The sequence below is a fragment of the Cibotium barometz genome, chromosome 11 (genome assembly GCF_041138505.1).
Source record: "Cibotium barometz isolate CiBa-2024 chromosome 11, ASM4113850v1, whole genome shotgun sequence".
Taxonomy (NCBI): Eukaryota; Viridiplantae; Streptophyta; class Polypodiopsida; order Cyatheales; family Cibotiaceae; genus Cibotium; species Cibotium barometz.
In genome coordinates this window covers 45,239,632-45,250,237 of record NC_141056.1, presented here as the reverse complement: position 1 = coordinate 45,250,237, position 10,606 = coordinate 45,239,632, and positions in this window count along the sequence as shown.

The following is a 10,606-nucleotide window of genomic DNA, read 5'->3' as shown; positions in this document are numbered from 1 at the left end:
GGCCATAGTAGCCAAAACACAATAAAAAAGATCTGTTCGTGGTTCTGCATTTGAGTTTTGTGAGCTCAAGTCACCATACATGTGTTGCTCTCCTCTTTCTAAGTTTCTTAAACATTTTGAGAGAGATGAAATTGTGAAGTTGGGATCACTTGGCCATAACCCCAAGGCAATGTGACCATAAGCTATTTGTCCATGTCCATGACTAAGCATTCCTGTTAAGGATAGTGGAAGCCTCTCATTGAGATATTTAGGAACTGATTTAATTTGTGGTATGGCAGTCTTGCTATGGTCCATCTTATCATGTATAATACACAAATACCTCCAACTTCAATGGAAATAACACTTTTATATAAAAGAAAAATCCTTTTATGCATCTATTTATGCATAAAATCAATTTAATAGGAATAACACTTTTAAAATAAAAAGACTTTATTTATGCATCTTTTTATGCATAGAAATTAAATTCAATGAAAATAACACTTTTATAATAATAAAAATTTCTATTATGCACCTTTCCATGCATAGAAATTAAATTCAATAAAAGTAACACTTTTATAATTAAATAGTTTCTATTATGCATCTTTCCATGCATAGAAATTGAATTCAATGAAAATAACACTTTTATAATTAAATTTTTTTTCTATTATGCATCTTTCCATGCATAGAAATTGAATTCAATAAGCTCGGAGGAGCTCCTCCAAGCATAGTATAGATTTCTACAACAACATGTGTGCCCTTCTTTGTGCCATGTATCTAGCACGCTCCTCTTGATTTTTTGTTGATTCCAACTTGACCTTGATTGCTGTACAAATGTCGCATTTTGAGAAGGTGCTGTTTTTTTATAAACTAACTGTCTTGAACTCTGTGTTCCACAATCTTGAGAATGATGGTTGTGACAGTGGCCAGTATTCGAATGAGACAAGTGTGTCATTCACTTCACGCAATATGTCCACCTGTTTGTACATTTGCGGGTAGAACACATTGGGTCTCACAGGCTCCATGCATAGTTGTCCTTGACCTATGTGGCATTTGATCAGCATTATTATCTATGAAGCCCTGTATGATTGATTTTGCCATCTCAACATGTCATGCCCTTCCGTATTATCCCACTGTTGCCATGACTGACATTACATGCACCATTCAAGAACTTCTTTCTAAGCCTATAGAATGTTGACTTACCAATGTCATGCATTACATACCATGCTTTACTACAAACCTTCTTCCCATCAAATGTGAACTCAAAGCACTCGTCATCTTGACCTTGTCTATAGGCCATGCCCATGCAATCCAATACAAATGTGTATCGTGTACTATAGCTCTATCCCCAAAAGTGTATCCTAGCTTGCATGATTTTGGATCTATCTCCAAATTGACAACATCGCTTCTCGCAACAATCAATGGTTGTGACGTTGTGAATGTTTGCAACATCACATTTTTTGCTAGATCCATGGGTTTTATCGTAATTTTTCATTACCCTTACCCTATGGACATAGCTCCTTTTCTTATTTGTCCCTTCAATGATATCATAGTCAGTGATCATGGCATCATGGTGTCTGTTCATCAGAACTATCGCCATCATTGCCCTCTACATCATTATCCTCTTTTTCATCACTTGAATTGTTTAGGCTTTCAATATTTTTTTGCATGAAGTGATCTTGAATACCCTCATCTCAATAGAAGAAGATTCTGTGTTCTTCACTAATGGTTCACCATTCTCAAATGTGAGTTGCCTGATCGGCCAACTAACCAAATTCAGACTTGAAACACAAGTTGAACTTGGATGCAAAGATCCTTCTATAATGACACCCAAGCTACTCTCCCCTAGTTCTCACCAATTTATGGCCTCGTATGGGTGGACCAGCAATACTACTCCATTGCCAAGTTTTGTAGATCTGTTGTCATCCTAGAGGATGACACTTTTCTCTTTCCAGCTCTCCCTATCTATAAAGTGATCTTCTTGATCAACAAGAAGTTCCGCAAAATTATCCTCTTTGGTATTAGTAATGTCTTTGTCCATAACAAGGTTGACCAATGGCCATTTGATGATGCTTCCAACTGCTTGAGACATTGTTCTTGCATCCATTGTGGCAAATGGAATGAGAAATGTGTCATCAAAGCTTTGTTGAACATGTATTGCTGCACATGTCTCACTAATGAATTGAAAACCACATGTTTCAGATGCATCAATGGAATGAATAACCCCGCATGCCTTCCTTGCCAGAACCATCAATGAGAAACACTGAAGCACCTTGTTGTAGACACCCTGCAATCCCTGAGAAAATCAAGATCTCAATAAGAAAGATTGAAGCGACGTTTTTACGGTAGTACACAAAACTATAAATGTAATTCAATCTCAACATGAGTTCAGCAGGCTCCAACCAAAGTTTGAATCTCACCTATCAATGCTAGTTTGCTAGGAGGCTAGACTCCATCTAAAGCTTGAGCCTTGCCTACATATGCTAGCTCGTTAGTAGGAGGATCCATGAGCCTCACCATCATATGTTAGTTTTCTAGGAGACTCCACTTAAAGTTATCATCCTCACTTGCATAATATATTAGTTTGCATATGTTAGCTAGAAGGGTAGGCTCCTCCAACAAGAGTTTGAGCCTCACCCACGGGGATGCTAGTTTGCTTCTAGTAGGAAGCTGAAAGTAAAGTTATAGGAAGCTCAACGTATATTTGGGTGTATGGGGAAAGAGGGAAGAAAAGAAGAAATCTCAAGCTCAAGCTCAAGGCTCAAACTTGAGTTTGAGCCTTGTCTATTACACAAGCAAGTAGGAATAGAGAGGGAAGCTAGGATAATCCCAGACAACAAGTGGGGTGTGGTGGGTGAAGAAGGGTATATAAACAAAAGTGAAACTAACTATAATCAAAAAACCTGGGACCTGGGGCCTGGGGCCTGGGCCTGGTCTTGGGCTTGGGCTTGGGCTTGGAGAATGAAATCGAAATCAAAATTTCTTTCTGCATAACAACACATGCGCCCCCCTCTCTCTCGCCATTCACCCCCCTCTCCTCTGTCGCCATTCACCAGCAACCTCTCCCTCTGTAGTGCCCCTCTCTCTCTCTCTCTCGTAGCATCAATCGCCCCCCCTCTCTCTCTTGCGCCATCGCCAGTCCCCCTCTCTCTCGCGCCATCGCCAGACCCCTCTCTCTCGTGCCATCGCTAGACCCCTCTCTCTCTAGCCATCGCCAGACCCCTCTCTCTCTCGCCATCGGCCCCCTCTCCCTCTGCAGCGCCCCCCCTCCTCTCCTCTCGCAGCCGCCCCCCTCTCTCCCTCTCGTGCACAGTCGCCCCGCCATAGTCGCCCCTCTCTCCTCTCCTTCTCACAGCCGTCCCCCTCTCTCCCTCTCATGCACAGCGGCGCCCCGCCGCCCCTCTCCCTCTCTAGCACCCCGCCCCCCCTCGCGTGCAGCCGTAGTGCCGCCCGCCCCCCTCCAAATTCAAATTTCAAATTTCTCCCCAACTACCTGCTCGGCGCCCGTTTTTTAAATTCAAATTTTCCATCCACGTTAAAAAAAAATAATGACCGACCTCACACGTCCCTTTCATAAAAAAACCAACCTCGCGTTTGAACCAACCCAAAGGACCTGCGAACCCTAAACGTGATTAACGTGATTCTGCACCCAAAGCACAAGCGATTCTGTGTGGTGAGCGTACGCTGCTTGTAATTGCCATCGTATGCAATAATCATCTCTTTTTCCTGTCTCTAAAGTACTCGCTCAGCCTTGCGTCCTCTTGCATTTCAAACAGGTACTTTTCCTCCCACAATCGACACATCTGCGTTGGTTCCGACCTCTATTTCCTACAAAACCATCATGCCCACACGCCATCGAACACTTCAAGCATCCATCACATCTGTGCGACATCGGAGACTTTTGTGCGCCCATCTGCGTTTCGTGTGTTCCCTCATCTAATTGAATACTTTACGCAACAAGTAAGTCCTTTAATTGATTGATATCAATATAAACACTTACTTGATTGCATGCTAAGTGTGCCATTTGTCAATCATTGCTTGTCGTCGATTGTTTGCACTTCTTGCTGCTCTCTTTTGTATCTTCACATATGTCGAGAACCTGTAAAACTGATCTTTGTGCACATTATATAATCTAAATGACAAGGGTTTCCTATATAAACATGGTATATGTGTCACATATCTGAGTACACAACTTGGATATAGACTCTACCTTAAGTTCGAGCCTCCCCCCATTCTCCCCCCTACATAGAACTTATGTGTTAACGCTCGACCTAGATTGAGTCTTTGTTCTCCATGTTAGTGCACCCTGGCCTTAAGGCTCGAACTTGAGTTTAAGCCTTTGCTCTCCATGCTTGTGCACCCTAGCCTTAAGGCTCGAGCTTGAGTTTGAGCCTTTCCTCCTTTACTCTCCATGCTAGTACACCCCAACCTTAAGGCTCAAACTTGAGTTTGAGCCTTTGCTCCTTTGCTCTCCATGCTAGTGCACCCTGGCCTTAATGCTTGAATTTCAGATTGAGCCTTCGTTCTCCATGCTAGTGCACCCCGGCCTTAAGGCTCGAACTTGAGTTTGAGCCTTTGCTTCTTGACTCTCCATGCTAGTGCACCCTGGCCTTAAGTCTCGAACTTGAGTTTGAGCCTTTGCTCCTTTGCTCTCCATGCTAGTGCACCCCGGCCTTAACGCTCGAACTTCAGATTGAGCCTTCGTTCTCCATGCTAGTGCACCCCGGCCTTAAGGCTCGAACTTGAGTTTGAGCCTTTGCTCTCCATGCTAGTGCACCTCGGTCTTAAGGCTCGAACTTGAGTTTGAGCCTTTGCTCTCCATGCTAGTGCACCCCGGTCTTAAGGCTCGAACTTGAGTTTGAGCGCCTTTGCTCTCCATGCTAGTGCACCCCATCCTTAAGGCTCGAACTTCAGATTGAGCCTTCATTCTCCATGCTAGTGTACCCCGGCCTTAAGGCTCAAACTTGATTTTGAGCCTTTGCTCTCCATGCTAGTGCACCCCGGCCTTAACGCTCGAACTTCATATTGAGCCTTCGTTCTCCATGCTAGTGTACCCCGGCCTTAAGGCTCAAACTTGAGTTGGAGCCTTTGCTCTCGATGCTAGTGTACACCAGTCTTAAGGCTCCAACTTCATATTGAACCTCCCCTACATGGAACTTATGTGTTAAGGCTCATTCTCCATGCTTAACTTTACATGGAACTTGGCCTTAAGGCTCCAACTTGAGTCGAGCCTTGCCTATCTATGCTAGCGTATCCCTAGCATATGAGTGCACAACTTGGATCTAGGCTCTAGCTTAAGTTTGAGCCTCTCCTACATAAAACTTGGCCTAAAAGCTCGAACTCGAGCTTGAGCCTTGTCTCTATATGCTGGTGTACCCCTGTCATATGAGTGCACAACTTGGATCTAGGCTCAAGCTTAAGTTCGGGTTTCCCCTATATGGAACTTGGCCTTAAGTCTCCAATATACTAGTGTACCCCTGGCATATGAGTGCACAACTTGGATCTAGACTCCACCTTAAGTTCAAGCCTCCCATACATGGAACTTCGCCTTAAGGCTCAAACTTGACTTTGAGCCTTACCTCTCTATGCTAGCGCACCCCTATCATATGAGTGCACAACTTGGATCTAGGCTCCAGCTTAATTTGAGCTTCTGTATGGATTAAGTAAATTCAAGTGAGGCCCCCGCTATTCAAGAAAACTAAGTGAAGCATTAATAATTGTAGCATGCATTAAGTTTCTTAAGTTTGATAGGTTTTGATTTGATATGTAGCATTTAAATCCATTTTTTTCTAAGGTTTTGAAACTTTTTTTGTGCTTCACAGGAATGGAAGCTAGCAGAGTGCCCGCCATCTCGCAACCACATGGTGCACCAATTTTTACTCTGGACGCTCTCGAAATAGCAACTCAAGCTAAAAGTGTCACTCCTAGAATTAAAGTGGATAAAACCTTCGAATTGAGTAACCAAGAAGGCGTAAAATGGTTTGTGGATAGCTACGATGCTAGTGCAAACTTCAAAGGAGTCCTCCATTTGTTTCTGTCTCAAGGTGATACATCATATGGAGATATGGGGACTATGGTAGGTGCTAAGGATGATGTGGATGCAAGAGCAAACCCATGCTTCACATGCAATGTATTACCAGAAGGAGAAACTACAAAAGCAAATAAGTTTTGCTTATCATTGGACACTTTTCACCCAGCAGACATGACTGGCAGTAAACTAGGAAAGGACAATTCTATTGTAAAGCTAGGATTAAAGATCATTGACTTTTCAAATCAAGAAGACTCAGGGGTGGATAATGTGGAGGACCTGGTGAAAGCGGTGAGGCATGCAAAGAAGGCTTTGGATTCACAAAAAAAAGTCCATACCTGAAAAGGAGAGAACAACCACTCAAGTTAGGAAAATTATGGAGAAAAAGGCAGGGCCATAGTAGTAAAGAGTGCACTTGAAGCATCTAGAAATGCTAGTGCAACTTCTTCAAAACATAAAAAGGAGGGTGACAAAACAAAAGTCCTTGATGTAAGCACAATAGCAGCTCAAGACATGGCAGGCTCTCAGGTGCAAGAAGAGGAGCAAGCACTTGCAAAGAAGAGAAAGACAAAGCACTCTACACAGGTTCAAGAAATCTCTTCAAAGAGGCAAAGGACAGAACCAGCAAGTGGATCAAAGGAGATAGATGCATCCGATGACGAGCTAATGGAGGTTGAGACTCCAAACAAGGGCAACAAAGCAATGATCTCATTAGAAATAAAGAAGGGATATTAGCCCTTTGGTCTGAATGAGGTCTTCAGCATTGATGTGATGAAATGTTATCCTGCTCCTTCAAACTATGTGTATAGAAGGTTAAATAAGGATTAGGTTCATATTTTGACCCAAGACTTTATTGAGGACCCAAAGCAAGAGGAGATACTTGCAATTTTGATGCCCTGTAATTATGCTACGAAACAACCCCTTGATAAACTGGCAAAAGAAGATATTCATAAACTTGAATATTGGATTATCTCTGGTCAACACTCCACACTCCATTAGTGCTGCAAAAAGCTTGTAGGCTCTAAATATGGCTAAAGTGACCCCTCAATTACGTCAGCAATTTAGGTTCAGGAGATCAAAGATAATTGTAAATTGCCCGCCCAAGATTTCTCGTGACATTTTCAAGGATGCAAATTTATCTGTTACAAAGTCAATGCAAAAGGAGCCATTCCTCGATCAACTTCTACAAGCTTGAGCACAATGGCATGCAAACGGTCGTCCTAGTAAACCTTTGCCTGGTGTCAATCAACTCAAGATGGATGAGTCTTGGAAGGTACTCTTTTGATTCTTTGCTATATCTTGGTAAATCATAGACATACATTACTTCTTCTCTTCTCAAACTACATAAACTTAATAGTTTGGTTTGAAATTGAACTTCAAGCCTCACCTCTCTGTGATGGTGTAGCACTTGCATATCTAATTGTGGCTCCAACTTAAGTTGGAGCCTCACTTGCAAGTGCTAGATTTGCATACGGAGGTGACGCTCAAACCTAAGATCGAGCATCACCATTATATACTAGTTTAGCACTGGCAAGTGAGGCTCAAACTCAAGTTTGAGCATAAGTTGGAAATGATTGAAAACCCATAGATGCATGATTCCTCCTAATATTTTGTGATATCTATAGTAATGGGGCTAACTTCTTACTTTGCAACTTTGCAGGCCTTTGTGGAGACCACGGAGCACACACTACATAAGAATTTTATCAAAAATGATTTACACTTGCTTCTATGTGATGATGATGCATGGCAGAATTGGGTTAAGATCATGAGGCTATATGCAAAAGGCTTGCTACCAAATACAACAGGCGAAACTCAAACTAAAGGTCTTGATCAAAATCCCAAACTTCCAACTTTGAAGAGTGGGCAAATTCAGCAAGCACCAGGAACAGTCACGCTAGGCCCAACATTGTTTAAGTGCATTTTAGGCCTTCAAAAGAGTGAAGTTTTGGACATTCAAACAGCACTTCTTGACAATAGAATATTGACAATAGAAGGGAAAGCAAACCCATCAAAGAATGGATATGGAGGAGATGGCTTGGAAGCTAAAAACATATCGAGTGCTCAAAGATGTAATAACCGCCTTCTATTTTGATCTGACAAGGGAAAAGATGACTTAGGAACAGGTGTGTGAGACATATAAGCTAGGGGAGTATGATTATAATCAATTGAGGAGCTTTAGGGACGCTCTCAATCGTTCAAAAAAAAAATCCTTCACTTCCAAAAAGTGTAGTAACTTTACTGAATCACCTATATAGAGCATCTACGGGTATTGTATCTCAACAAGAGTCTATTCCTTGGACAATTAGGGGGGTGGGTTTTGATATGACAAAGATTATAGCCTTCTGTAGTGAAGAGCATCATGTACCATTTCAACTGGCAATCATGGACCTACATGGTACAAAGGAGCAGCTCTCGTCAAAATTTTTCTCCAAGTTGGCACTTGCTTTGAACACACTAAACTCACAATATGAATATATTCTTGTGTGTTTTGTTGATTTCATCACCATTGGAATTCTTATCGAAGGGATTTCTAGCCAATCACAACAAAGGTGCACTATGAATTTGGCGTGATCCACACACAAAAAGATGATGCTTGGACATCTGGAATAGTTGAGATTACAATTGTTATTCTTTTCATTCAGCAAGGTTGACAAGTTTGAGGCCATTGATAAGGTTCTCAAAAAAAATGTATTCATCTCAGGCTCTAGTGGCCAAAATAGAGAATTCATCGACAAAGGCTTTATTGACGGTCTCATTACACGGTTTTGTCCTGAACACAGCTATGTAGAGATATATTGTGGCGGAGTTGTGCTAGAGGAGAGCTTGCTTAAGAAGAGACGATGTATTGCTTTATGCAAAGATGATTTGGAAGCGATGGCATTAGAATCAAAGTGCTCTGCTCTTTTAGACGGTCACCCATCCTTTACAAGAGTGGTGTGGTGCAAGTGGTGGCACAAAAAGCAAACACTAGATGATGAAAAAAAAGAGAACCTTCAAAATCTTCACATTGACGACCCGCTAAGTACAGAGGAGGAAGACGAAGGTGATGATATTGACAACAAAAATGATATAGATGATGATAAAGAAGTTGGGGATGCTATAGACTTTGAAGATGCAGGGCAAAGGAATGAAGAGGACCAAGGGAATGATGCTCTATTCAATGAGGATGCCGAAGACAATTTTGAAGATATTGGAAGGCATGAAAATGATGATGAAGGCGGGAATGGTGATGATATATTAGATACTGCAAAAGCCATGGAAGCTTCAAATGTTGGGGTCACTATGGCCGTTGAGAAGATTGAAGGGATACAGATGTCAACAAGGCTTTCCATGCTCATAGCCCATCAAGCTCTCAACCAAAGAAAGGTAGAAAAGTACATAGATAGTGCTTATGAATGTACAACGAATGGTGATCATTGAAAGGAGCTTATCAACAACTAATATTAACATAGGTCTTGTTCAAAGTGTGGATTTGTTGAAATAATTATTAGTATTTTGATTAATACATTAGCTTTTTTGGATTCACTTTAACATTTTTCTATTAAAATGAATATTTCTATTCTAAATATCCTTTATTTCATGCCAACGTCTGGTACAAATGATGATGCACACTTACTATTAAGATATTACTCCATATCCTAGTGTAGCAGTGAGGCTCAAAATTAAGTTTGAGCCTAATACAAATGATGATGCACACTTACTATTAAGAAATTACACTTACTCCATATCCTAGTGTAGGGGTGAGGCTCAAACTTAAGTTTGAGCCGTACCTCCACTTATGTCCAACCTTGGGGATCTCTTCTAACACAAGGCACAATCTCAAGTTGAGCGATCTTTACTTTGCCCTTGTAAGTGAGGCTCAAACTCAAGTTTGACCCTTATGTGAAAGTCTTGGCATGTAATATGGTTCCTAATTCATTATGGTACATCACTCAATGTTGAGTAATCTAAGTTTGGATACAAAGTATATGTGTAGATATAAAAATGACTAGTATTATCCTTCGTGTATTATTTAAATCCTAAAAGTAATAGCATTTTATTTTAATCTTACAGATATATACAAAGAAGGGAAAGACGAAGATAACATTGCTAAACTAGAACATCATCATGAAAGCCCTACTAGAGAGATCAACTCTCATGATTCAAAAGCTAGAAATAATGAAGACAACATGGTGGAGGTAGATCACATCGATGATTCAGCTTTGCAGACATCTTCAAGGCCTTCAAGTGATAGGACTAAAGAGACTAAGGACATTCCTAATTTGCAAGTTAATGTTGAGGTTAGTGAGAATAAAGATAAAGTTAATGAAGAGCTTCAAGAGACTTTTGCAACCAAGGAGAGACAAGAAGAGATTGTCGAACAAATTGAGGAGGCTACATATGCTACGAATAAAGGGAAAATAGTTGAAATCAAGGACTCTCTAGCGGGCAGTGTGTTGAAGAAATTGACAGGCTACATATGCTATGAATAAAGAGAGAATAGTTGAAATCAAGGACTCTACGGCGGCAGAGGATGCCAAGAAAACTAAAGGTAGATCTTTTTCAATAGGATGTTATTTAAGATGATTTATTCAGCAATTTTGTGTGTTAAAAAGTATGTTT